Below are 6,000 nucleotides of genomic sequence, written 5' to 3' on the forward strand. Positions count from 1 at the left end.
TAATTATTCATGTGTTGCTTAGTAAGTAATTGAATCATATATCTTATACTTGTGGTATATTTACATCAATGGATTTCATGTGCTTTATATCTTGGTTGTAGTCTTTGTAGATGCATACCATGATTTCTTGACATTTCACATGCCATGATAGTTGATGAACTTAGGGCATAACTTGTGTGTTCCAAAATCTTGGTTGTGCATGGAACGTGGCTTAATGCATTTATTGTATTTTGATACTATCTTGATTTGCACAACTTGTTGATTTCGGAACTTGGGATATCAATCAAGAATTGACATGGCTAGGACTTGGTTCTAGTACGGGAGAATGTCCTCCTACACTATAGTGCGCACTAGGGGAAAGGTACCCATGGGTTAGTAGCCCTAATGTGATCTCAAGAGTACGGTTTTAATCCGGGCGATATCTGAGTTTTCCACATTGGTTGATTTCACTCTTTAAATTTCAAGTTGTCATTCCTTGAAAATTTAAAGTTGTCATGTATATGAAATGCTCCAATCTTGTTTACTTGCATAGATATTATGTCTTGTTCTTGATTTTGTGTATTACTCATATCATGTTAATTGGAATGTTCTAATCATTTAATTGCATTGATAATGTAATTCTTGTTAACTTATATCTATGTATACTTCTTGTCTTGTTAAATTGGAATATTACAATTATGTAAATTGCCTTGACAATTTGACCTTTGTATTCTAGTACCTTCTTGCCATGTTGTGTAGATTATTCCAACCCTTGCTTAACTGTATTCATAATTCAATTCATGTAAATCTATGTTCAAGCATCTTTCCTGTCGTGTTCTTTGGATTATCCCAACTTTGATTCCTTTCATATATGTATGTATATCATGATTCTTGTTGATATTGCTTTATGGTAGCTTAGGATGATCCCTGAGTCTCACCTTTGACATAGACTTCAGGTGATATGACCCCTTTTGAACAGTTTCATATTAGTCTAAAAATTTGAAAGAAATCGAGTTGATGCATGCTCATTCTCTACGAGTAAACTTGTTTACTCACCCTGAATTTACTAGGGGATTTGTTCAAGTATGAAGACTTGGTTCGTGATGCTTATCGTTCATTGGGATGGCCTGTAGCTTCAAGTTTCCATTTCATGCAAGTGTTAACATGAAATGCTATTGTTATAGCCTTTTGTATCAAACTTGCATTCTTTGATTTCATTTGTGTAATATGTACATAAGTACACTCTTTTCATTATATTCAACATGTATGATATGAGGCGAAAGGCCAAGCATGTTTATATTTGTACTTGTACTCATTTGGCGCCACCTTTGGTTTTGAAATGTAATTTTTCCTAACTTGGAGGTTTGGCATGTCAAATCTTGTAAATGAAATGTAATGAGGCCGTAGGCCATTGTGGCATATTTAAAATATCATATTACACTTGCGTGTATGTTCACATCATCACACAATAGCATATAATGCAATTTGATCATGCCATAGGGGATTCATTTAAGACTTAGGGTCTTTTATTCGTTTTTGGTGCATAACAGGTTCATATGCACATTTTTGACCAGTTTCTGTCGACCGGTGGCTTATTTCGATCGATCGAACCCCTTTTGGTTTACAATTGTTCAGCAAAAACTCCAATTCCAGTAGCCATTTTCATGGTTTAGACCCAGTTCGGTCGACCGGTTCTCTACTTCGGTCGACCGAAGCTCCTTTTAATTTTCTTTCTTTTCCTAAATCACTTCGAGCCACAAATCGGTTGACCGGTTTGTCATTTCGGTTGACTAAACTGAAGGTTCTTTTCCCTTCTTTTCCTGGCTTACTTCGGTCGACCGAAATGAAGCTGTCTTGTGGGTCTTGTTTTGTTTGTTGCCTAGACAGGTTAACCTAGTTTCATTCATTCCCACTTGACCTTATTGATCTTGTTCAAGCCATTTAATGGCGTACATGGTCTAGTTCGGACTAGATCTTGTTCCTTTGGTTGTCATTGGTGTCATAGGGTCCCATTTAACCTTTTTATCCTAGTTTCCACTTCCGGTTATTTCCTTAGGTTCCGTGACTTCATGGAAGGTCATATTTATGTCTAAGAGATGATCTATATCTCTTAAGACTTTGGTTTATCTTTTGCTTCCGTATTTACTTTCTTTGGGTTCTATGACCTAATGGAAAGTCATTAAAGTGTCTTAGAGGTGTATTGTGCCCTGGGACCGTTGTCTTGATTCTTGCTTCCGCATCTAGATCCGTTAATGGGTCAACTTTTGGGTCATCACTAACGCACCAGGTTGAATAAAAAACTGGGTCACTACACTATTAAATTAGACCTTGATATGTTCATTGACATATATTAAATTGGGAGTATTTGGACAAGTATTGAAACTTTTATTTAACTATTTTCTCAAAAGAAAATTTAATTCATATGGTTGTATCTAGCTTGAAATCAACATATAATGTGATATTAGATTAAGCCCTAACATACTCTTTAACATATGTGAATTTGAGAGTATTCGGAGATGTCTTAAAATCTAGTAATAATTAATTAATTAGATTAATTAATTTTTTTCCGCTTGTACTATTCACTTCATTAGATTTTCGACTTGTTACTGTTGATGAGCATGTCATGTACTTTAAGATATATTAAATCGAGAATATTTGATTAGGTTTTGAAACCTTTTATTTATTAATTATTTTCTTATATGAAGGTTTAATCCTCATGGTTGTATCTTGCATATAATTCACTTGTATTATGCTATTAACTTAAGTCTTGAAAAGTTCAATAACATACTTTAATTTGAGAGCATTTGGATGAGTTTCAAAATCTAGAGATTTTAATTAAATGAATTAACTAAATCTATTCAATGGTTCCATGGACTTGCTTAAGTTTCTAACTTGATATTCTTGATTACCTTAACAAGTTCTTTCACGTGTATCCAATAGAGAATAATCGGATAAGTTTTGAGACTTATATTTAATTATGTCCTTTGTATGGAATTTAATTCACATGGTTGTATCTTGTATGGAATGAACTTGTAACTTGATATTAAATTACTCCTTGACATGACCTTTGACATAACTTGTTCGTAGAATATTTAGAGTTGCCTTGTAGTCTTGAGAATTTAATCCTTTAAGTTGATTAAATTCCATTTTATGCTTGCATCGAGTTAATTATGCTTTGATATTGAGTTCTTGCCAAATTTATAATTTGGAACTTGCTTTATGATCACATGATAGTATTTTATGAGTTGAAGTTATGATTTGACTTGTTAGTATACACATTTACTTATATGACATTTAATATGTCATCGTAGCTTGAATGCCTAGGGCATACCTTGTGTGACTTCCATGACTTGTTTGTGCATGGTACTTGGCTAAGTGCATTGAATATATATATATATATATATATATACATATATATATATATATATTATACTTTGATTTTCACAACTTGTTGATTTTGGGACTTGGGATATTAAACAAGAATTGGCATGGCTAGGACTTGGTTCTAGTATGGGAGATAGAGAGCTCCCTACAATGAGTACGGTTTTAATCCGGGTGATATCCAAGTAGCAACATTGTTTGATTTCTTCCTTTAATTTCAAGTGTTATTCCTTGAAGATTTAAGAATATTTTTATGTCATTGATTTCATCCTTAAGTTTCAAGTGTCTTTCCTTGAAGACTAAAGAATCTTTTCGTGTCATTGATTTCATCTTTAAGTTTCAAGTGTGCATTCCTTGAAGACTTAAGAACCTTTTCGTGTCATTGATTTCATCCTTAGTTTCAAGTGTCATTCCTTGAAGACTTAAGAATCTTTTCGTGTCATTGATTTCATCCTTAAGTTTCAAGTGTTCATTCTTTGAAGACTTAAGAACCTTTTCATGTCATTGATTTCATCTTTAAATTTCAAGTGTTATATTCCTTGATGATTTAAAACCTTTCCGTGTTATATGGAATGATCCTACATAAGTATCTTGACTTAGATTCTAGGTGGCATGAACCGTTTTGGTTATTATCGTATTCTAGGTTACAATTTGACAATTTTGAATACCTATGTTCTATTGCGTTACGCCATATGCTCCTATGTTATTTACTTGCATAAATATTGTGGTTTATGCTAGAAATGCTTTAGAGTAACTTAGAATGATCTCTGAGTCAAACCTTGACGTAGACGTGAGGTGGCATGAGCCCCTTTGACATGTTTCACCTTAAGTTGATAATATTGTAAAATACTAGGTCTATGCATGCTCATTCCCTACGAGTACCATAAGATAATCATACCTCGCTAAACGTGACCTGTTTCAGGTACGTAGACTTGGTTCAAGATGCACATCATTCCTTAGATGACTTGTAGCTTTTATGTTTCCATTTCATACAAATGTTAGCATGAAATGTCATTTTGTAGCTTTATATATCAAAACTTATATCTTTGATTCTATATATGTAACGTGTACATAAGTACACCTTTTACGATGTATTTGACATGTATGAGATGAGGCCGAAAGCCAATGACTATTATTTTGAATCCTATGTAACTTTTGACTTCCTGAAATATTATGGAAATATTAAAAAATGACAAGTCATTACTTCACCATGTTTGCATCGGGTGTGAGAATTCCATTTTTATTCTTTCATAGGGTTTCATCAATCATGTATGAAGTGTGGCTAAAGGCCAAATGGCAATTTGAAATTATTTGTTAATTTTGGTTTTCAAATTTTCCATTTCTAGTTCATTTTTGCCATTTTTGGCCGTCAGGGGGTCGTATTTTGCATCGGCCATTTTCAGGAGCTGCGGACCATTTCCACCCACCCAAAATCTTTGTTTACTTTTATGTGCATGATCGTTTTCAGGTTTAGAGTCCTATTTCAAAAAATGAGCACTCTACGGATTTATTTATGACTTTTTTGCACAATCTGATCTAGGGGCATTCTAGATATTTCATAGCAATTTTACATTTTTTTTCATTTGACATGGTCGGTAGAAAACGTGATTTAGGGGGGGTTTTTTCTCCATGTTTTTCCAGAAAATGTCATCGTGGTACCGGAAATCGCTTGCGAGTTCAGTTTTCTGTTATGCGCGTAGCAACTTTTTAACCCTCTTGACATATTCTAATCTAGGGGCATTTTGGGCATTTCACAGCATGTTGTTTTGTTTGTTTCTTTCAAGTCAATTAGAAAACTCAATTTTAGGGGGGGTTTCTTCTTTGTATTTTTCCAAAAAATGTCATCTTCATGTCCATTTTTCCTCTCAGTTCTGGATATTGCAGAAAATCACACAGCAACTTTTTCAAGGCTGCTGTCATGCCTTGTGCCCCTTTTGCCTCCTTGGCATCCATTCTTCATTCTTTCATTTCTCCCTCGTCTGGACTCCAAATCGAGTGAATTTTTTTTTGAATCTTATTATTTTTCGGTCATATATCCAACGGTGTACTCGGTTACACCCGGATCTTTTTGGATAATTACCAGTTTACCCTTTTAGCTTTATTGCTAGTTTTTTTTTTTTTTTTTCTTCGTCTGGATTCCGAATCATGTGATTCTTGAGTCCATCTTGATTAGTTTTTTGCTTTCTTTCCAGTGGTGTGCCCAATGGCACCCAAATTTATATTTTCAAAAAATTACCATTTTGCCCTTGGGGCTAACTTGTCCGTTTTTTGTTTTAATTCGCTTTTGCTTTGTTTTCTTTGAGTTTCATGACTTCCAATGAAGTCACGCATGTGTCTTTCAAATGATGTACATTCCTAGAGACATCGCTTCATGTAAAAAGATGATTTTGCCCTTGGGGGCTTGTTCAGCCTTTTTCTGACCTTTAGCTTCTGCATTTGTTCTCGTTGAGATCCGTGGCCTCATGGAAGGTTACTTTGGCTTCTTGGAGATTTATTGTATCTCCAGAGTCTTGTTTTCTATTTTCACTTCCACATTCGAATCCGTTATTGGGTCAAACTCCAGTTCATCACACGACGCACTGGCTTGAAAAAACCAGGGTCGTCTTAGGTGGTATCAGAGTGTCTGGGTTCGAATACCTT

The sequence above is a fragment of the Cornus florida genome, unplaced genomic scaffold (assembly GCF_030987335.1).
Source record: "Cornus florida cultivar Cherokee Brave unplaced genomic scaffold, ASM3098733v1 CherokeeBrave_3.0.0_Hap2_Chr04, whole genome shotgun sequence".
NCBI classification, from domain to species: domain Eukaryota; kingdom Viridiplantae; phylum Streptophyta; class Magnoliopsida; order Cornales; family Cornaceae; genus Cornus; species Cornus florida.